Source organism: Salvelinus sp. IW2-2015, unplaced genomic scaffold (assembly GCF_002910315.2).
Source record: "Salvelinus sp. IW2-2015 unplaced genomic scaffold, ASM291031v2 Un_scaffold1433, whole genome shotgun sequence".
Lineage (NCBI taxonomy): Eukaryota > Metazoa > Chordata > Actinopteri > Salmoniformes > Salmonidae > Salvelinus > Salvelinus sp. IW2-2015.
The window spans coordinates 296566-321035 of NW_019942905.1; the positions used below are offsets into that span (position 1 = coordinate 296566).

Here is a 24470-nt window from a genome sequence, read left to right on the forward strand (position 1 = left end):
GTTGCAGGACCAACTCAGTTTTGTCACCTTCCAGATGGAAAGCAGAAGTATTGCTGTCAGGTACACCCCTTACACACTCGCGCGTCTCTCTCTCTCTCGCTCTCTCTCTCTCCCTCTCTCTCTCTCTCTCTCTCTCGCTCTCTCTCTCTCCCTGTCTCTCCCTCTCTCTCTCTCCTCTCTCTCCTCTCTCTCCCTCTCCCTCTCCTCTCTCTCTCCCCTCTCTCTCTCCCTCTCTCCTCTCCCTCCCTCTCCTCTCTCTCTCTCTCCCCTCCTCTCCCCTGCTCTCCTCTCCCCTTCTCTCTCCCCTCTCGCTCCTCTCTCTCTCCCCTCTCTCTCTCTCTCTCTCTGCTCCTCGTCTCTCTCCTGTCTCTCTCTCTCTGGTAGCTAGCCTACACCTCTTCACACATTATTGTCAGGTCCAAAGGAGCACCTTCCTTTGCCAGTCAGTCAGAAATCAAATACCTGAAACCAGACTGCCCCCACCCCCTCTACCCTCCAGAGACCCACTGGAGAGAGAACCAGCCACCCCACCCCCTCTACCCTGCTACAGACCCAACGGAGAGGAGAACCCCCCACCCCCTCTACCCTGCTACAGACCCACTGGAGAGAGAACCATTAACATCCCATCTACCCTGCTTACAGACCCACTGGAGAGACAACCCCACCCCTCTACCCTGGCCTACAGACCCACTTGAAGAGAAACCCAACACCCCACCCCTCTACCCTGCCTACAGACCACATGGAAGACAAAACCCAAACAACCCCACCCCCTCTACCTGCTACAGACCCACTGGAGAGAGAACCCACACCCACCCCCTCTAACCCTGCCTACAGACCACTGGAGAGAGAAACCCAACACCCCACCCCAATCTACCCTGCTTACAGACCACTGGAGAGACAACCCACCCCCTCTACCCTGCTACAGTACCCACTGGAGAGAGAACCCACCCCCTCTACCCTGCTACAGACCCACGGGAGAGACGACCCAACACCCCACCCTCTACCCTGCTACAGACCACTGGAGAGAGAAACCCAACACCCACCCTGCTACCCTGCTACAGACCCACTGGAGAGACAACCCAACCACCCCACCCCCTCGACCCTGCTAAGACCCACTGGAGAGAGGAACCCAACACCCCACCCCCTCTACCCTGCTACAGACCCACTGAGAAGAGACACCAACACCCCAGCGCCCCTCTAACCCTGCTACAGACCCCACTGAGAGACAACCACCCCCTCTACCCTGCTACAGCCCACTGGAGAGAGAACCCACCCCCTCTACCCTGCTACAGGACCCACTGGAGAGAGAACCCACCCCCTCTACCCTGCTACAGACCCACGGAGAGAGAACCCACCCCTCTTACCCTTTGCTACAGACCCACTTGGAGAGAGAACCCAACCCCGTTCTACCCTGCCAGAGACCCACTGGAGATGAGAAACCAACACCCCACCCATCTACCCTGCTACAGACCCACTGGAGAAGAGAACCCACCCCTCTTACGCCTGCTACAGACCCACTGGAGAGAGAACCCACCCCTACTACTCTGCTCACAGACCCACTGGAGAGACAACCCACCCCTCTACCGCTGCTACAGACCCACTGGGAGAGAGAACCCACCCCTCTACCCTGCTACAGACCCACTGGTAGAGAGAACCACCCCCTTCTAACCCTGCCTACAGACCCACTGGAGAGAGAAACCCACCCCTCTACCCTGCCTACAGACGCCACTGGAGAGGAGAACCCACCCTCCTACCCTGCTACAGACCCCACTGGAGCAGAGAACCCACCCCCTTACCCTGCTACAGACCCACTGGAGAGAGAACCCACCCCTCTACCCTGCCTACAGATCCCACTGGAGAGAGAACCCACCCTTCTACCCTGCTAACCAGACCTACTGGAGAGAGAAACCCACAAAAACCCTCTACCCTGCTTACAGACCACTGAGAGAGAACCGCAACCCCTCTACCCTTACACCATACCCACTGGAGAGAGAAACCCACCCCCTCTACCCTGCTACAGACCCCACTGGAGGAGGACACCACCCCTCTACCCTGCTAGAGACCCCACTGGAGAGAGAACCCCACCCCTCTACCCTGCTACAGACCCACTGGAGAGACAACCCACCCCGCTCTACCCTGCCTACAGACCCACCTGGAGAGACAACCCACCCCCTCTACCTGCTACAGACCCACTGGGAGAGAAGAACCCAACCCCACCGCCTCTTACCCTGCTACAGACCACTGGAGAGACAACGCCACCCCCTCTACCCTGCCCTAGCAGACCCACTGGAGAGAAGACCCACCTCTACCCTAATAGCAGACCCACTGGAGAGGACACCACCCCTCTACCCTGCTACAGGACCCACTGGAGAGAGGAACCCACCCTCTACCTGCCTACAGACCCACTGGAGAGACAACCCACCCCTCTACCCTGCTACAGACCCACTGAGAGAGAACCCAACCCCCCACCCCCTCTACCCTGCTACAGACCCACTGGTAGAGACGACCCAACACCCCACCCCCTCTACCTGCTACAGACCCACTGGAGAGAGAACCCAACCACCCACCCCTCTACCCTGCACAGACCCGAAATGGAGAGAAACCCAACACCCCACCCCTCGACCCTGTTACAGACCCACTGAGAGAGAACCCAACACCCACCCCTCTACCCTGACTACAGACGCACTTGGAGAGACGACCCAACACCCACCCCCTCTACCCTGCTACAGACCCACTGAGAGAGAACCAACACCACCCTCTACCCCTGCCCTACAGACCCACTGGAGAGGACAACCAACAACCCACCCCCTCTACCCTGCCTACATACCCACTGGAGAGAGAACCCAACACCCCACCCCTCTACCCTGCACAGACCCACTGGAGAGACAAACCCACACCCCTCTACCCTGCCCTACAGAAACCACTGGAGAGAGAACCCACCCCCTCTACCCTGCTACAGACCCACTGGAGAGAGAACCCACCCCCTCTACCCTGCTACAGACCCCACTGGAGAGAGAACCCACCCCTCACCCTGCTTACAGACCACTGGAGTAGAGAACCCACCCTCTACCCTGCCAGGACCCACTGGAGCAGAGAACCACAACCCCACCCATCTACCCTGCCTACAGGACCACTGGAGAGAGAACCCACCCCCTCTACCCTGCTACAGACCCACTGAGAGAGACCCACCCCCTCTACCTGCCTACAGACCCCACTTGGAGAACAACCCCACCCCCTCTACCCTGCTACAGACCCACTGGAGATGAGAACTCACCCTCTACTCTGCTAACAAAGACCCACTGGAGAGAGAACCCACCCCCTCTACCCTGCCTACAGACCACTGGAGAGAGAAACCCACCCCTCTACCCTGCTAACAGACCCACTGGAGAGAGAACCACCCCTCTACCCGCTACAGCCCACTGGAGAGAGAACCCACCACCCTCTACCCTGCTACAGACCACTGGAGAGAGAACCCACCCTCTAAAACCTTTGCTACAGACCCACTTGAGAGAGAAACCCAACCCCTCTACCTGCTACAGACCTACTGCGAGGAGAGAACCCACCCCCTCTTACCTGCTTAACAGACCCACTGGAGAGAGAACCCACCCCTCTACCCGCTACAGACCCACTGGAGAGAGAACCCACCCCTTCTACCCTGCTACAGACCCACTGGAGAGAGACCCACCCCCTCTACCCTGCCTACAGACCCCACTTTGGAGAGACAACCCACCCCCTCTACCCTGCTACAGACCCCACTGGAGGAGAGACCACCCCCTCTACCCTGCTACAGGACCCACTGGAGAGAGAACCCAACACCCCCACCCCTCTACCTGCTACAGACCCATGGAGAGACAAACCCACCCCTCTTACCCTGCTACAGACCCACTGGAGAGAGAAACCCACCCCTCTACCCTATACAGACCCACTGGAGAGACAACCCACCCCCTCTACCCTGGCTACAGACCCACGGAGAGAGAACCCACCCCTCTACCCTCTACAGGACCACTGGAGAGACAAAACCCACCCTCTACCCTGCTTACAGACCCACTGGAGAGAGAACCCAACCCCCCACCCCTTCTACCCTGCTACAGACCCATGGAGAGAGAACCCAAGCACCCACCCCTCTACCCTGCTTACCAGACCCACTGGAGAGAGACCAACACCCACCCCTCTACCCTGCAACAGACCAACCAGGAGAGACAAAACCCACCCCCTCTACCTGCTACCAGAACCCACTGGAGAGACAAACCCAACACCCCAGCCACCACTACCCTCTCAGACCCACTGGAGAAAGAACCCAACACCTCACCCCTCTACCCTGCTACAGGACCCATTGGAGAGGAGAACCCAACCCCCCACCCCCTCTACCCTGCTACAGACCACCGGGAAGACAACCCACCCCCTCTACCCTGCTACAGACCCACTGGAGAAAGAACCGCACCACCCCACCCCTCTACCCTGCTACAGACCCACTGGGAGAGAGAACCACCCCCCTCTACCCGGCTACAGACCCACTGAGAGAGACAACCACCCCCCACCCCCTCTACCCTGCTACAGACCCACTGGAAGAGAACCCAAACAAACCCACCCCTTCTACCCTGCTACAGACCCACTGGAGAGAAGAACCCACCCCCGCTACCTGCTACAGCACCCACCTGGAGAGACAACCACACCCCACCCCTTTCCCTAGCTCCTAGACCCTTTCCTTTTCGCCGGTTGCGTGGAGATGTATCACGTGTGTGGTATGGTGTGTTGTGCTCCCTAGCTCATGCTGAGCAGTGGGGTACTGGTGACCCTGGCCCCTAAATGGACCCCAGCTGGACCGTGGTGTGTGGACCGACACTTGTGGGTCGTCTGCCCGCCAACACTGCAGTGATGTGAGTTACTGCACACACACACACACACACACACACACACACACACACACACACAACACACCACACACACCACACACACACTCACTCGCACCACACACAGAAACACACACACCGCACAACACACTGTATGCGGTGGCCAACTCTGACTGAAGGAAAGACTCTCTGGCCACTATGTTTCCCTCTAACCACTGTAAAGGAAACTCAACTGACGTAGAAAGGAGGATATCTTCTCAATGAAACAGCTTGCTCACAATTAAAAGCCGATGATTAAGTTTTATCCATCAATGGCTGTAGGTTTAGAAGACTGTTTTATATCTGTGTCAATGGCCTTCATCAGATTGATCAAACAATGGAATGGACATGAAACATAGGTTAGTTTATAGTGATACTATGGAGATAGTGATACTATGGAGATAGTGATACTATGGCGATAGTGATACTATGGACAACAGGACATCACAGTGGAGCCTGTCCTCTTCTCTTCTTTGGATTAGGACAGGATCTGATGTGTATTTTCTGATAACAGGCTGTGGTTAAAGTTCTGGCCATTAAAACGTTACTAGAAAGGAGGATAGCCTATAGCTTCTGAACAAATGGTTATGGTGAACAGGGGGTATAGAGGGCTGAATGCTTTACATTGGGCCTCTCACTCTCTCTCTCCCTGAGCTAGAACAGGATCAAATGAGGTGTGTATGTGCATGTGTTATAATAGTCTGTGATTATAACTCAGTGTTTATCACCTGCCGCCAGGCTGGTCTCCTATGGGGCCATGGGAACACTGAAAGACTGAGTCAGTTCCACTACACACACACACACACCCAGCCTTGACCCTGGCTCTGATCCCAGCTCCACTTCTTCTCTACCCTGGCTCCACACCCTGGCTCCAACACCCAGCTCTACTTATCTACCCTGGATACTCACCCTGGCTGCGACCCTAGCTCTACTTATCTACCCTGGCTACTCACCCATGCTCAGACCCCAGCTCTACTTCTCTACCCTGGCTACTCACCCTGGCTACTCACCCTGGCTGCTACCCAGCTCTACTAGTTCTAAACCCTGGCTACTTCACCCTGGCTACTTCACCCTGGCGGCTACCCCAGCTCTAATTTCTCCTACCCTGGCTACTCACCTGGCTGCGATCCTGGCTAGACCCAGCTTCTACTTCTCTACCCTGGCTACTCACCCTGGCTCCGACCCAGCTTTACTTCTCTTACCCTGGCTACTCACCCTGGCTCCGACCGCTATCAGCTCTACTTCTTACCCTGGCTTACCACCTGGCTCCGATCCGCCTCTAGCGTCTACTTCTCTACCTGGCTACTCACCCTGGCTCCGACCCTTAAGGCTCTACTTCTGCTACCCTGGGCTACTCACCGCTGGTCCGACCCTAGCTCTACTTGCTCTACCCTGGCTTACTCACCCTGGCTGCTACCCCAGCTCTACTTCTCTACCCTGGCTACTCACCCTGGCTGCGACCCTAGCTCTACTTCTCTACCCTGGCTACTCACCCTGGCTGCGACCCCAGCTCTACTTCTCTACCCTGGTTACTCACCCTGGCTGCTACCCCAGCTCTACTTCTCTACCCTGGTTACTCACCCTGGCTCCGACCCCAGCTCTACTTCTTATCTACCTTGACTACTTACCCTGGTTCCTCACCCTGGCTCCTGAACATGGCTTCTCACCCTGGTTGTTGCTGGCAGCGCATACTCCTGCTATCACAATACTGTGTTTCCTGTATGTAGACGGAGTCTGGCCTATGGGGAATAGAAAACGTCAGAGATGTATTTCATATACGGCACAGCAGACCTGGGTTCAAATAGTATTCTCAGAGATTTTAAATATTTATCTGTGTTTGATTGTCCCTGCCTGTTGCAATGGAATGGAAGAAATGTCCCAAAATGGCAAAATATGCCCACCTGGCACTCTAGGCAAGCTAAAGCAAACCCACAAATAACTCAGGTCTGGAATGCACTACAGCCAGTGCCCTGGCCCCATTATACAGCCATTTTGAAAGATTTATATCTATCTGTGAACAAAACACAGTGCTAAGTGACTGTTGTTCAAATGTTCCAAAATAATGGATTCAAGAATAACAATGAATGTCCCAGTAAAAGTGTCCATAACAGGCTTTTGACCAAATCAACTGCAGGCTACAGGAAGCATCTGGAGCGCCCTTCAGTCAGTCACCAGAATGGGCGAGAGCTCAGTCAGACAGGGCTGAGCCAGGCTGGATACATGTTAAAACAATACCCCAAATATCTGCTTATGCCTATCCACTGCTATCTGGTACTCCTTTTGCTATGGTATCAGAAGTTCTTTGTTTGCCATATGTATGGATAATGTGGGGATCTGCAGTCACCCAACCAGGTTTAGAAAATGTGCAGGAGATAATTACACATTTGTTACAGTATATGCTGTAATTTGAAATCATATTTTTGTTTTTCACAAAAAGCTTTGGTCTGTAAAACTAATGTATTTGTCCAATCAGATGCAGAGAAGTGGAAATCAAAAGCTTCCTTTTTAAGTTTCGAATAGTCATTGTCAAGATGACACAGGATAGTTGATCTCGCAAAGACAGGACGTCTTCAACCTTCAGGAAGTCTTCAAACTCTCTTCTTTTACATTCAAAACTGCAACAAAGAACGTCAATAGCTACCATTTGATATAGAATTTGGTTACACTTATTTTTTAAAGCCTAAATGTATAAAGCATTATAATGTTAAAGTGCGTTGTAAGACTTGTTTGTTGGTCAACATAAACACCAACACCTCCTGGACAAGTTTGACCTAAACCCTCACAATAGTAACTGGGTTATATAAATGTATTAACTTCACATACTGAGCAGTATAATCAGAAAATTATTGCAGAGCCGTAGGATGTCCTTCCTAGTTCCAGCCTCAGACCGCTACAGCTATGGTCAGTGATGGAGAGAAACAGATAGCAGGGAGTCTTCCTTTAAGTTATTAAGGTGTTACGACTGTGTGATCACGCTCTCTGTAGCCGATGTGAGCAAGACCATTAACCAGGTCAACATTCACAAGGCCGCGGGGCCAGACGGATTACCAGGACGTGTACTGCGAGCATGCCCTGACCAACTGGCACGTGTCTGAACTAACATTTTCAACCTCTCCCTGACTGAGTCTGTAATACCTACATGTTTCAAGCAGACCACCATAGTCCCTGTGCCCAAGAACACTGAGGTAACCTGCCTAAATGACTACATCTGTAGCCATGAAGTGCTTTGAAAGGCTGGTCATGGCTCACATCAACACCATTACCCCAGAAAACTTAGACCCACTCCAATTTGCATACCGCRCCAACAGATCCACAGATGATGCAATCTCTATTGCACTCCACACTGCCCTTTCCCACCTGGACAGAAGGAACACCTATGTGAGAATGCTATTCATTGACTTCAGCTCAGCGTTCAACAGCATAGTGCCCTCAAAGCTCATCACTAAGCTAAGGACCCTGGGACTAAACACCTCCCTCTGCAACTGGATCCTGGACTTCCTGTCGGGCCGCCCCTAGGTGGTAAGGGTAGGGAACAAGACATCCGCCACGCTGATTATTAACACGGGGGTGCGTTCTCAGTCCTCTCCTGTACTCCCTGTTCACTCATGACTGCATGGCCAGGCACGACTCCAACACCATCATCAAGTTTGCCGATGACACAACAGTGGTAGGCCTGATCACCGACAACAACGAGACAGCCTATAGGGAGATCAGAGACCTGGCCGTGTGGTGCCAGGACAACAACCTCTCCCTCAACGTGATCAAGTCAAAGGAGATTATTGTGGACTACAGGAAAAGGAGGACCGAGCACGCCCCCATTCTCATCGACGGGGCTGTAGTGAAGCAGGTTGAGTGCTTCAAGTTCCTTAGTGTCCACATCACCAACAAACTATCATGGTCCAAACACACTAAGACAGTCGTGAAGAAGGCACGACAAAGCTGATTCCCCCTCAGGTGACTGAAAAGATTTGGCATGGGTCCTCAGATCCTCAAAAGGTTCTACAGCTGCACCATCGAGCAGACTGACTGGTTGCATCACTGCCTGGTATGGAAACTGCTCGGCCTCCGACCGCAAGGCACTACAGAGGGTAGTGCATACGGCCCAGTACATCACTTGGGCCAAGCTCTCTGCCATCCAGGACCTCTATACCAGGCGATGTCAGAGGAAGGCCCTAACAATTGTCAAAGACTCCAGCCACTCTAGTCAAAGACTGTTCTCTCTGCTACCACACGGCAAGCGGTACCGGAGCGCCAAGTCTAGGTCCAAAAGGCTTCTTAAAAGCTTCTACCCCCAATCGAAGTGCTACCCAGACCCTCATTTACGCTGCTGCTGCTCTCTGTTTATAGTCTATGCATAGTCACTTTAACTCTACCTACATGTACATATTACCTCAACTAACCAGTACCCCCTATATATAGCCTCGCTACTGTTATTTTACTGCTGCTGTTTAATTATTTGTTACTTTTATTTTTTATTTTCTACTTATTTACTTTTTACTTATCACTTTTTTTTTCTTAACTTCTTAAAGCATTGTTGGTTAACGGCTTGTCTTGTAAGCATTTCACTGTAAGGTCTACACCTGTTGTATTCGGACTGTGACAAATACATTTTGATTTGATGCACTTATGAAGCCGGTGAATGAGGTGGTATACCCTTTCAATTCCATTGGATGAATCCCGGAACATATTCCAGTCTGTGCTAGTTAAACAGTCCTATAGCGTAGCATCCTCGTCTTCTGACCACTTCCGTATTGAGCGAGTCACTGGTACTTCCTGCTTTAGTTTTTGCTTGTAAGCAGGAATCAGGAGCATAGAATTATGGTCAGATTTGCCAAATGGAGGGAGAGGTAGAGCTTTGTATGTGTCTCTGTGTGAGGAGTAAATGTGGTCTAGAGTTGTTTTTCCTGTGGTCGCACATATGACATGCTGGTAGAAATGAGGTAAAACCGATTTTAAGTTTGCCTGCATTAAAGTCCCCGGCCACTAGGAGTGCCGCTTCTGTATGAGAATTTTAATGTTTGCTTATGGCCTTATACAGCTCATTGAGTGCAGTCTTAGTGCCAACATCGGTTTGTTGTGGTAAATAGATGGCTACGAAAAATCTAGGTGAAAACTCTCTTGGTAGATAGTGTGGTCTACAGCTTATCATGAGGCACTCTACTTCAGGCGAGCAATATTAGACATCTATGACCAGCTGTTATTGACAAATAGACATACACCACCACCCCTCGTCTTACCAGACGTAGCTGTTCTGTTCTGCCGATGCACGGTAAACCCAGCCAACTGTATATTATCCGTATCGTCGTTCAGCCACGACTCTGTGAAGCATAAGATATTACAGTTTTTAATGTCCCGTTTGTAGGTTAATCATGAACGGAGATCATCCAGTTTATTCTCCAGTGAAGGCATGTTTGCCAATAGAATGGATGGTAGGGTTACCCACTCGCCAACGAATTCTCACAAGACACCCTGATCTCGCGAATGACAGGGATTTGGGCCTGGTCATGGAGAAGATGTATATCCTTCACGTCGGACTCTTTAAAGAAAAAATCTTTGTCCAGTTCGAGGTGAGTATTCGCTGTTCTGATGTCCAGAAGCTCTTTTCGGTCATAAGAGACAGTAGCAGCAACATTATGTACAAATAAGTTACAAACAATGCGGGGGAGAAAAAACACACAAAATAGCACAGTTAGTTAGGAGCCCGTAAAACTGCAGCTATCCCTTCCTGCACCGTAGGTAGATAAGAGGAAATAGTCTGACTTCACTTCCCAAAGTGCAATCAACCGTTTTATGTAGTGACTTAAAACATGCGTGGTGTGTGTGCGCAGTGTGTGTGCGTGTTGTGCATGATGTGACTGTGTGGTGTGACTGTGACTGTGTGTTGTGACTGTGTGTTGTGACTGTGTGGCGTGTGTGCGGGTGTGGTGTGTGCGTGGTGTGTGGTGTGTGTGCGTGGTGTGTGTGTCCATGTGTGTATGGGTGAAGATGTACAGCTGTGTTCAGGCATTTCTTTATAGTTGGTTTGTTCTGAAAGCTCATTGTTTGTTGAATGTTTTCACTCCCATTACAACCTTGTAGTTAGACATCTACATTGGCATGGAAATCCACAAGCTCTTAATTTGTTGACCTAATGTAGAAGTTAGTAGTGATGGTTTTAGTGTGTTTGAAGCAGAAAACCTGTGTGTGTGTGTGTGGTGTGTGTGTGTGTTGTGTGTGTGTGTGTGTGTGTGTGTGTGTGTGTGTGTGTGTGTGGTGTGTGGTGTTGTGTGTGTGTGTGTGTGTGTGTGTGTGTTGTGTGTGTGTGTGTGTTGTGTGTGTGTGTGGTTGTGTGTGGTGTGTGTTGTTGTGTGTGTGGTGTGTGTGTGTTGTGTGTGTCTGCTTTATAAATCCCAGCTGTGTTTTAACTGTCTCGGGTCCTGAATACCTTCTACATGATGTCCCGAGCTCATTAAGGTTTACTGTAACAACACGTGCACACACACGGCCATTGTTTCAGAAAGCAATTAGACCATTCCCAATCCTGTTCTCTTATGCCCAAGCATAAAGGTGATGTATGTAAGCATGTGAACTTCAGGACCTGCATCTAAACATTTTATTTACCTTTTTAGATAACAATGAATATGTTCACATGGACAGCAGGGACCTGATCCAAGATCAACACTCCTTCTCTAAAAGGCTTGATAAATACACCCCGTGGCTGATTGGAGCAGGAGTTCCCATCTGGGAGTATTGTTTGACATTTATCTTTATAGCTGTTAGGTTTTAATGTACCTACATGACAGTTATGGCTAATTACTCTGCTGTACATCATGGCTAATATTACTGTACATGTTACTGTACATGACAGGTTATCTTTTAGATGATAATGATGACATGAAAGCGAACATACTCCCATACTCATAGATCAAGAGTTCAAATGTGTTTGTGACATTTGTAGGCAATAGGGTATCATTAAAACCTACCAGCTATAAAGATAAATGTCATGTGGTACATTAAACATAACAGCTATAAAGATAAATGTCATGTGGTACATTAAAACCTACCAGCTATAAAGATAAATGTCATGTGGTACATTAAAACCTAACAGCTATAAAGATAAATGTCATGTGGTACATTAAAACCTACCAGCTATAAAGATAAACGTCATGTGGTACATTAAAACCTAACAGCTATAAAGATAAACGTCATGTGGTACATTAAACCTAACAGCTATAAAGATAAATGTCATGTGGTACATTAAAACCTAACAGCTATAAAGTAAATGTCATGTGGTACATTAAAACCTACCAGCTATAAAGATAAATGTCATGTGGTACATTAAAACCAACACCTATAAAGATAAACGTCATGTGGTACATTAAAACCCAACACCTATAAAGATAAACGTCATGTGGTACATTAAACCTAACAGCTATAAAGATAAATGTCATGTGGTACATTAAAACCTAACAGCTATAAAGATAAATGTCATGTGGTACATTAAAACCTAACAGCTATAAGATAAATGTCATGTGGTACATTAAAACTAACAGCTATAAAGATAAATGTCATGTGGTAAATTAAAACCAACACCTATAAAGATAAATGTCATGTGGTACATTAAAACCTAACAGCTATAAATATAAATGTCATGTGGTACATTAAAACCTAACAGCTATAAGATAAATGTCATGTGGTAATTAAAACCTAACAGCTATAAAGATAAATGTCATGTGGTATTAAAACCTAACAGCTATAAAGATAAATGTCATGTAGGTACATTAAAACCTAACAGCTATAAAGATAAATGTCATGTGGTACATTAAAACCTAACAGCTATAAAGATTAATGTCATTTGGTACATTAAACCTACACAGCTATAAAGATAAATGTCATGTGGTACATTAAACCTAACAGCTATAAAGATAAATGTCATGTGGTACATTAAAACCTACAGCTATAAAGATAATGTCATGTGGTCATTAAACTAACAGCTATAAAGATAAACGTCATGTGGTACATTAAAACCTAACAGCTAATAAAGATAAACGTCATGTGGTACTAAAAACCTAACAGCTATAAGATAACTGTCATGTGGTACATTAAAACCTAACAGCTATAAAGATAACGTCATGTGGTACATTAAAACCTAACACTATAAAGATAAATGTCATGGTGGTACATTAAAACCTAACAGCTATAAAGATAAACGTCATGTGGTACATTAAAACCTAACACCTATAAAGAAAATGCCATGTGGTACATTAAAACCTAACAGCTATAAGATAACGTCATGTGGTACATTAAAACCTAACAGCTATAGAAATAATGTCATGTGGTACATTAAAACTAACAGCTTATAAAGATAAATGTCATGTGGTACATTAAAACCTAACAGCTATAAAGATAAATGTCATGTGGTACATTAAACCCAACACCTATAAAGATAAATGTCATGTGGTACATTAAAACCTAACAGCTATAAAGATAAATGTCATGTGGTATATTAAAACCTACCAGCTATAAGAATAAATGTAATGTGGTACATTAAAACCCAACACTATAAAGATAACGTCATGTGGTATATTAAAACCTAACAGCTATAAAGATAAATGTCATGTGGTACATTAAAACCTAACAGCTATAAAGATAATGCTCATGTGGTACATTAAAACCTAACAGCTATAAAGATAAATGTCATGTGGTACATTAAAACCTAACAGCTATAAAGAATAATGTCATGTGGTACATTAAAACCTAACAGCTATAAATAAATGTCATGTGGTACATTAAAACCCAACACCTAAAAGATAAATGTCATGTGGTACATTAAAACCTAACAGCTATAAAGATAAATGTCATGTGGTACATTAAACCTAACAGCTATAAAAGATAAATGTCATGTGGTACATTAAAACCTAACAGCTATAAAGATAAATGTAGTGTGGTACATTAAACCTAACAGCTATAAAGATAAATGTCATGTAGGTACATTAAAACCTAACAGCTATAAAGATAATGTCATGTGGTACATTAAAACCTAACAGCTATAAAGATTAATGTCATGTGGTACATTAAAACCTAACAGCTATAAAGATACATGTCATGTGGACATTAACCTAACAGCTATAAAGATAAATGTCATGTGGTACATTAAAACCTACCAGCTATAAAAGATAAATGTCATGTGGTACATTAAAACCTACCAGTATAAAGATAAACGTCATGTGGTACATTAAAACCTAACAGCTATAAAGATAAACGTCATGTGGTACATTAAAACCTAACAGCTATAAAGATAAATGTCATGTGGTACATTAAAACCTAACAGCTATAAGATAAATGTCATGTGGTACATTAAAACCTAAACAGCTATAAAGATAAACGTCATGTGTGGTACATTAAAACCTAACACCTATAAAGATAAATGTCATGTGGTACATTAAAACCTAACAGCTATAAAGATAATGTCATGTAGGTACATTAAACCTAACAGCTATAAAGATAAATGTCATGTGGTACATTAAAACCAACACCTATAAGATAAATGTCATGTGGTACATTAAAACCTAACAGCTATAAAGATAAATGTCATGTGGTACATTAAAACCTAACAGCTATAAAGATAAATGTCATGTAGGTACATTAAAACCTAACAGCTATAAAGATAAATGTCATGTGGTACATTAAAACCACACCTATAAAAATAATGTCATGTGGTACATTAAAACCTACCAGCTATAAAGATAAATGCTCATGTGGTACATTAAAACCTACCGCTATAAGATAAATGTCATGTGGTACATTAAAACTAACAGCTTAAAGATAAACGTCATGTGGGTACATTACCTAACAGCTATAAAGTAAACGTCATGTGGTACATTAAACCTACCAGCTATAAGATAAATGTCATGTGGTACATTAAAACCTACCAGCTATAAAGATAAATGTCATGTGGTACATTAAACCTAACCAGCTATAAAGATAAATGTCATGTGGTACATTAAAACCTAACACCTATAAAGATAAATGTCATGTGGTACATTTAAACCTAACAGCTATAAAGATAAATGTCATGTAGGTACATTAAAACCTAACAGCTATAAGATAAATGTCATGTGGTACATTAAACCCAACACCTATAAAGATAAATGTCATGTGGTAAATTAAAACCTAACAGCTATAAAGATAAATGTCATGTGGTACATTAAAACCTAACAGCTATAAAGATAAATGTCATGTGGTACATTAAAACCTAACAGCTATAAAGATAAATGTCATGTGGGTCATTAAAACCCAACACCTATAAAGATAAATGTATGTGGTACATTAATACTAAACAGCTATAAAGATAAATGTCATGTGGTACATTAAAACCTAACAGCTATAAAGATAAATGTCATGTGGTACATTAAAACCTAACAGCTATAAGGATCAGCGCTGGATTTACCAGTCAGATACATTTGTGTGTGTGTGTGTGTGTGTTGGTATGGCATCTATCCAGTGTAAAATCCTCTGTCCATCAGTCGGTGTGATGTGTTTGGTGAAAACATGAGCCATGCATCAGGAACGAGAACCCGTCCTTGATTTATTATGGGGTTCAAGTTGGTGCGTAAACCTGGAGTGCGTTTCTTCTTCCAACACCAGAGTAGACGATCCTCTCCTCAGTCTACTGAAGTAGAAGTGTAGAGTGAGGATCTATGCTCAAGATAACTGCGGAACATTAAAAAAATACTCACTTTCCAACAAAGAAATGTTCAGTGGCTGATGTTGAATGGTAACAATTAATGTAAAAGTATTGAGATGTCATGATAAAAACCTGCTTCACTTGTAGGTTAGAAGTAGAGCCATTGTGAGAAGAGTAACATCTCCTCCTCCTCATCCTCCACCACTGCCACACTATTATCCCTTCTTTTCCGGAGGTCTCTCTAACCGCTGCTCTTTCTTTCTCTCCCTCTCTCTTTCCCAGTTGTCTCTCTCTTGCGCTCAATATCGCGCTCTCTCTTGCGCTTGCTCTCTCCCGCTCTCTCACATTCTCTCTCTCGGGCTGTCACTCTCCCTTGGCCCCAGTGATGTACTGGGCAGTATGTACTACCCTCTGTAGTGCCTTGCGGTCAGAGGCCGAGCAGTTGCCTTTTCAGTCTCCTGAGGGGGAATAGGTTTTGTTGTGCCCTCTTCACGACTGTGTTGGTGTGCTTGGACCATGTTAGTTTGTTGGTGATGTGGACACCAAGGAACTTGAAGCTCTCAACCTGCTCCACTACTGCCCCGTCGATGAGAATGGGGGCGTGCTCGGTCCTCCTTTTCCTATAGTCCACAATCATCTCCTTTTGTCTTGATCACATTGAGGGAGAGATTGTTGTCCTGGCACCACACGGCCAGGTCACTGATCTCCCTATAGGCTGTCTCATTGTTGTCGGTGATCAGGCCTACCACTGTTGTGTCATTGGCAGACTTGATGATTGTGTTGGAGTTGTGCCTGGCCGTGCATTCATGAGTGAACAGGGAGTACAGGAGAGGACTGAGCACGCACCCCTGTTGTTACCTACACTTCCCACCTGGGGGCGGCCCATCAGGAAGTCCAGGATTCAGTTGCAGAGGGAGGTGTTTAGTCCCAGGGTCCTTAGCTTATTGATGAGGTTTGAGGGCACTATGGTGTTGAACGCTGAGTTGTAGTCAATGAATATGATTCTCACATAGGTGTTCCTTTTGTCCAGGTGTGACTGGGCAGTGTGGAGTGCAATAGAGATTGCGTCATCTGTGGATCTATTGGGGCAGAATGCAAATTAGTTTGGGTCTATGGTTTCTGGGATAATGGTGTTGATGTGAGCCATGACCAGCCTTTCAAAGCACTTCATGACTACAGACGTGAGTACTCCTGGTCGGTAGTTTTTTAGGCAGGTTACCTTAGTGTTCTTGGGCACAGGGACTATAGTGATCTGCTTGAAACATGTTGGTATTACAGACTCAGACAGGGAGAGGTTGAAAATGTCAGTTTAGACACTTGCCAGTTGGTCAGCGCATGCTTGGAGTACACGTCCTGGTAATCCATCTGACCCTGCGGCCTTGTGAATGTTGACCTGTTTAAAGGTCTTACTCACATCGGCTGCGGAGAGTGTGATCACACAGTTGTCCGGAACAGCTGGTGCTCTCATGCATGTTTCATTGTTACTTGCCTCGAAGCGAGCATAGATGTAATTTAGCTCGTCTGGTAGGCTTGTGTCACTGGGCAGCTCGCGGCTGTGCATCCCTTTGTATTCTGTAATAGTTTGCAAGCCCTGCCGCATCTAACGAGCGTCGGCGCAGTATGACTCTATCTTCGTCCTGTATTGATGCTTTGCCTGTTTGATGGTTCATCGGAGGGCATAGCGGGATTTCTTATAAGCTTCCGGGTTATAGTCCGCTGCTTGAAAGCGGCAGCTCTACCCTTTAGCTCAGTGTGGATGTTGCCTGTAATCCATGGCTTCTGGTTGGGGTATGTACGTACAGTTACTGTGGGGACGACGTCATCGATGCACTTATTGATGAAGCCAGTGACTGATGTGGTGTACTCCTCAATGGCATCGTAAGAATCCCGGAACATATTCCAGTCTGTGCTAGTTAAACAGTCCTGTAGCTTAACATCTGCTTCATCTGACCACTTGTTTATTGACCGAGTCACTGGTGCTTCCTGCTTTCATTTTTGCTTGTAAGCAGGAATCAGGAGGATAGAATTATGGTCATACTTGCCAAATGGAGGGCGAGGGACAGCTTTGTACGCTTCTCTGTGTTTGGAATAAAGGTGGTCGAGAGTTTTTTTCCCCTCTGGTTGCACATTTAACATGCTGGTAGAAATGAGGGAAAACGGATTTAAATTTTCCCTGCATTAAAGTCCACGGCCACTAGGAACACCGCCTTAGGATTAGCGTTTTCCTGTTTGCTTATGGTGGTATACAGCTCATTGAGTGCGCTCTTAGTGCCAGCATCGGTCTGTGGTGGTATGTAGACAGCTACGAAAAATACAGATGAAAACTCTCTAGGTAGATAGTGTGGTCTACAGCTTATCATGAGATACTCTACCTCAGGCGGGCAAAACCTTGAGACTTCCTTAGATATCGTGCACCAGCTGTTGTTTACAAATATGCATAGACCGCCGCCCCTTGTCAAAATGGCATGGTTGATTAAGAGCCCATGAAACGGCAGCCATCCTCTCCCACGCCATCTTAGGCATGCTTGTGTTCCGTCCAATGTGAAAAGGCACATTTGAATGAAACAAAGCGTCCCTGAGGCGAGCGTTGGTTCATAGAATGACAGCCTTTGACTGTAGAGTCATCTGCTGCCATGTTGTCTCTCATTTGTGAGTGTGACGCTGTGACCGGTGTTTGTTACTCGTGTGTGTGTGTTGTGCGGGTGTTGCGTGTGCTCGTGCATGCATGCGTGCCAGGTAACTGTATGTAAGGACCAGTTGTTGTGTGGGTCCATTCCATTCACATAATTAAAAGCACCAGGCCATTAACACCCAGTCAGCCTCTGTCTCAGTTGGAGCTCAGGAACTCCTATGTTCTATAAATACAGGAGTTAACAGCAGTGCTGTGATGGGGTAGAAGCCTGGGAGGGGTGTGTGGGGTGGGCTGGGGCTGCGGTAGGAGCCTGGGAGGGGTGGGCAGGAGCTGGGGTAGGAGCTTGGGTGAGGTGTGGGGGTGGGCTGGGGCTGGAGTAGTGGACTAGGGTTGGAGGAGCTGGGGATGAAGGGCTGTGGTAGTCTGGTGAGGTGGTCGGGTGAGGTAGGAGCCTAGAAGTAGGGCTGGGGGTGAGACTGGGGCTTGGGAGGCAGGGCTTGGGGTGGTATAGGGAACATTAATAACTGCCTAATAAAAGCTTGGGCCAAGCAGGGCTTACCAATGACCTCCACTGTTTCCTAACATAAAGGGGGATATAATGAGAGTTTTGCTGCTCATTCTCAGTGTCCAGCCACGCATTGTTCTGTATCTTCCCTGGGACCGGGCAGTGGCTGTCCCAAATGTCACCCTATTCCCTATATAGTGCACTACTCTTGGCTAGGGCTCAATAGGGTTCAATAGGGCTCTGGTCAAAAGTAGTGCACTATAAGGAATAGGGTGTCATTTGAGACACAGCCTCTGTCTCCATCTCCCATGATTTCACAGCCTCTGTCTCTGAGACAGTTTAATGATGGATGGTAGGTCAGGGGTCAACAGTCAGCAGTGCTCATCTCATGGAAATAGAATGACTAGAGCAGGAAAAGTCCCTCTGACCAAGGCAGTTGGACAGTGCACTCATTGGGCATGCTTAACACGGCTGACATGAAATTATCTTTCTATAGTCCGTCCATGGTACTGAGCCTTGTCACTGTTTTGTAAACGGGAAGTTTGGGAACCAAACCCATCAAATGATATTCAGTTATATTTGTCTTGTGCTTAATGTGACATTTCACAAAAAACTACTTCAATCATACAGTACAATGACTTCATAACTTATTCAATGACCAACAGTAAAGCAGATAAAGCATTTAGAAGACTGCATATGTTGGTATTTTTACCTGTGCGTTACCAAAAACTTGACAAAGTAAGCTATAGTACTAAGAGGATAATTCAATAAAACTTTTAGTCAAGTTTCTAATTTGGGTCTTGATGATCATAGGGGCGGGCTGCAGTATTTTATCCCTCCCAATGGAGGAAGAAGCCCTGTAACCGGGTCTGTTTCTGGAGATTCATGTCCGGCTCCATCCACACTTTTCCTCTTTCCTGCCATAACTCTCTCACTTTGCTAGGTAGCAGACACCCGCGTCTTCACAGAGGATGTCAGTGTGTGAGTGTTTAAATGTGTGAGTGTTTAAGTGTGTGTGGGCTGATGTGTTAATCCAACCAGACAGAACTTCAGGCCTCCTATATGGCCTGAAAGAGGAAGGAGATGGGTGGATTGATGGAAAATCGGTGGATTGGTGGAAAATGAAACCATTAAAAAAATAGAGAGAGAGAGAGAGAGCACAACCACTGGGAAAGAGAGAGGGAGAGAAAGAGACCACCAGAGAAGAAAAGACCGTGAAGCCCTCATGAGGGGTTTGATTCCAAGCTGGCAGACACTAGTTTGGGTAAAGAGCGACACTCCGGTCGGTCAGTGGTACCAGACAGCAACATGGAACCAAACCCCTCACCATCAGAGTCTCTAGCTCTTTAAAGGTTGAGTGAGTAAAGTTTAATGGACAGGAAAGATTAAAGAAAAGAGAGAAAGACATAAAGATGTGATTTTCCCATGTGCTTTTTTCAACAGTATTCTGTAATGAGGACGTGGGGGTTGATTATATTCAGAGCTTTTCGTTGTTTCCAAGTCCCGTGCCAAAATAAACACTTTCTCTATGGTTCTCTCAGGTCGTATGGTCTCACATTGGAAAGGAAAGAGTACAGTACATGCCAATGCAATGCCAGTTGTTTAGTATATGTATTCAATTTACCCTCTTCACGCTACTGAGCCAATCCAAACCGAGCTGCGTTGAGCTGAAAGGACAATGAGTGGAGAACATATCAGAGCCAGTAAAGATGGGGTTGGCATGGTCTTCTGAAGCTCAGATCCACTTCTGAAGCTTGGGTGGCACTGTTTTAGAACCAGTTAGGTTCAGATTGATAGCACCTAGAGAGGACTTTATCTGATAACATAATAGGGCTCTTTCCAGGGTTGTAGTACTCAGCATTTTGAGTGTCTCGGTCTCGTGTCAGATACATTTGTACTCGGTCTTGACTCGGACAGGAAGGACTCGTAATTTCTTCCCGAGCCCAGCGGAGTAAAAAACTCCTAATTATCAGCTTTCATTTAACGAGCACATAAAACTGATTCGCCAGGCCAAATATATACACTCTTTACTCGAAACATTAATATCTTAACAGTATTTATATCTATTCTAGAAATGTGTGCGCAGTGGCGAACCATTTGGACCTAGGACTTTAGTGTGTGACAGGTTCGTGATGCTCAAAGGACAGCAACTGTAATCTCACTTCTTAATCCCCACTGATGCGTATCAAAGTAGTGTAGTAGAGATATACGATTTATGTAGTACAATAGTGAAATGATGCACAAAGTGGACTACAAAATCGCAAAGCACGTGCAATATATGAATATGCGCGCAGCACACATAGCCTAGTTTCGGCAGAATATCGTCTGCAGGCAGGAAGAGTATGCAGCTCTCAACTGGTTTTGGCATGGATCAGCTCACAGAATGACGCCGGTGGCCGTTAGGTAGGAAAGACGTTTCAACTGATGATATCTACCAGTAAATGCTAACTAAGGCAACAATGGGTATGCAAACAAGGTATTGAAAAAATGTAGTTTGAAGTCTTGGTTAGTAGGCTATTTGTGATGTGCAATTCAGTCATGTGCTGTTTGCGTTAGGGGTGTAGGCATGAGTTTGCCTGGTGGACACAGGCCCACCCACTGGGGAGCCAGGTCCTGCCCACCCAATCAGATTGAGCAAAAATGCATTATTATCACAAAAAACACATTTCCACTCACCAGATAATGATCATTTGAAACAACCCTTTCCTGCAGTCAAGGAACAAAAGCGCCCTCTTTGGCCTCATGGGTGGAATGTTATTAATATTTTTCATTATTTCATCATTAATAAAAAAAAAATTAAACAGATAAATGTGGTGTTTCTATGTCAAACAGTTTTGTTTTATTTCATTCTTCGGATATATTCAGTGCCTGTCAAAAGTTTGGACACACCTGCTCATTCCAGGGTTTTTCTTTATTTGTACTACATTGTATAATAATAGTGAAGACATCAAAACTATTAAATAACACATAGAATCATGTAGTAACCAAAAAAGTGTTAAACAAACATATATTTGTATATATACACTGCTCAAAAAAATAAAGGGAACACTTAAACAACACAATGTAACTCCAAGTCAATCACACTTCTGTGAAATCAAACTGTCCACTTAGGAAGCAACACTGATTGACAATGACATGTTCACATGCTGTGTTTGCAAAATGGAATAGACAAAAGGTGGAAATTATAGGCAATTAGCAAGACACCCCCAAAAAAGGAGTGATTCTGCAGGTGGTGACCACAGACAACTTCCAGTTCCTATGCTTCCTGGCTGATGTTTTGGTCACTTTTGAATGCTGGCGGTGCTCTCACTCTAGTGTGGCATGAGACGGAGTCTACGAACCCACACAAGTGGCTCAGGTAGTGCAGTTCATCCAGGATGGCACATCAATGCGAGCTGTGGCAAAAAGGTTTGCTGTGTCTGTCAGCGTAGTGTCCAGAGCATGGAGGCGCTACCAGGAGACAGCCAGTACATCAGGAGACGTGGAGGAGGCCGAGTGAAGGGCAAACCCAGCAGCAGGACCGCTACTCCGCCTTTGTGCAAAGGTGCCACTGCCAAGAGCCCTGCAAAATGACCTCCAGCAGGCCACAAATGTGCATGTGTCTGCTCAAACGGTCAGAAACAGACTCCATGAGGGTGGTATGAGGGTCCGACGTCCACAGGTGGGGTTGTGCTTACAGCCCAGCACCGTGCAGGACGTTTGGCATTGCCAGCAAGAACACCAAGATTGGCAAATTCGCCACTGGCGCCCTGTTGGCTCTTACACAGATGAAAGCGAGGTTCACACTGAGCACATGTGACAGACGTGACAGAGTCTGGGGACGCCGTGGAGAACGTTCTGCTGCCTGCAAACATCCTCTCAGCATGACCGCGTTTGGCGGTGCGGTCAGTTCGTGGTGTGGGAGTGGCATATCTTTTGGTTGGCGCCGCACAGGCCTCCATGTGCTCGCCAGAGGTAGCCTGACTTGCCATTAGGTACCGAGATGAGATCCTCAGACCCTTTGGTGAGGACACGATATTGCTGACACATGCACATTTGTGGCCTGCTGGAGTCATATTTGCAGGGCTCTGGCAGTGCACCCTCCTTGCACAAAGAGGGCGAGAAGAGTAGCGGTGGATCCTGCTGCTGGGTTGGTCTTGCCCTCCTACGGCCTCCTCCACGTCTCCTGATGTACTGGCCTGTCTCCTGGGTAGCGCCTCCATGCTCTGGACACTACGCTGAAGCAGACACAGCAAACCTTTTTGCCACAGCTCGCATTGATGTGCCATCCTGGATGAACTGCACTACCTGACACCTTGTGTGGGTTGTAGACTCCGTCTCATGCTACCACTAGAGTGAGAGCACCGTCAGCATTCAAAAAGTGACCAAAAACATCAGCAGGAAGCATAGGAACTGAGAAGTTGTTCTGTGGTCACCACCTGCAGAATCCACTCCTTTTTTTTTGGGGTGTCTTGCTAATTGCCTATAATTTCCACCTTTTGTCTATTCCATTTGCACAACAGCATGTGAAATGTATTGTCAATCAGTGTTGCTTCCTAAGTGGACAGTTTGATTTCATAGAAAGTGTGATTGACTTGGAGTTACATTTGTTGTTTAAGTGTTCCCTTTATTTTTTGAGCAGTTGTATTTTGTATTTGAGTTCTTCATAGTTAGCCACCCTTGCCTTGATGACAGCTTTGCACACTCTTGGCATCTCTTAACCAGCTTCATCTGGAATGCTTTTCCAACAGTCTTGAAGGAGTTCCCACATATGCTGAGCACTTGTTGGCTGCTTTTCCTTCACTCTGCGCTCCAACTCATCCCAAACCTATGGTGTCAATTTCACGCCATATGTATTACATTTAAAATAAAATTAATTGTGAATACAAGTCCTCAACTGGCAGCTTCATTAAATAGTACCTGCATAACACCAGTCTCAACGTCAACAGTGAAGACGCAACTCCGGGATACTGGCCTTCTAGGCAGAGTTCCTCTGTCCAGTGTCTGTGTTCTTTTGCCCGTCTTAACCTTTTCTTGAAGCTGCCAGTTGAGTACTTGTGAAGCTTCTGTTTCTCAAACTAGACCCTCTAATGTACTTGTCCTCTTGCTCAGTTGCGCACAGGGGCATCCCACTCCTCTTTCTATTCTGGTTAGGGCCAGTTTGCCCTGTTCTAAGAAGGGAGTAGTACACAGCGCTGTATGAGATCTTCAGTTTCTTGGCAGTTTCTCGCATGGAATAGCCTTCATTTCTCAGAACAAATCAAATCAAATCAGATTTATTTATATAGCCCTTTGTACATCAGCTGATATCTCAAAGTGCTGTACAGAAACCCAGCCTAAAACCCCAAACAGCAAGCAATGCAGGTGTAGAAGCACCTGAAGAATAGACTGACGAATAGACTGACGAGTTTCAGAAGAACGTTCTTTGTTTCTAGCCATTTTGAGCCTGTAATCGAACCCACAAACGCTGATGCTCCAGATACTCAACTAGTCTAAAGAAGGCGAGTTTTATTGCTTCTTTAATCAGAACAGCAGTTTTCAACTGTGCTAACATAATTGCAAAAGGGTTTTCTAATGATCAGTTAGCCTTTTAAAATTATAAACTTGGATTAGCTAACACAATGTGCCATTGGAACACAGGAGTGATGGTTGCTGTTAATGGGCCTCTGTACACCTATGTAGATATTCCATAAAAAATCTGCCGTTTCCAGCTATAATAGTCATTTACAACATTAACAATGTATTTCTGATCAATTTGATGTTATTTTAATGGACAAAAAATGTGATTTTCTTTAAAAA

At 46.2% G+C, this 24470-nt stretch overlaps 1 protein-coding gene across 1 annotated transcript in view; it reads left to right on the forward strand.

Annotated features, from left to right (window-relative positions):
• The window catches only part of LOC112070821 (integrin alpha-9-like), a gene marked incomplete at its 3' end in the record, with an annotated part of 129522 nt that overhangs the window by 99502 nt on the left and 5550 nt on the right, over positions 1-24470 (forward strand). The gene's annotated exons all lie outside the window — the stretch shown is intronic.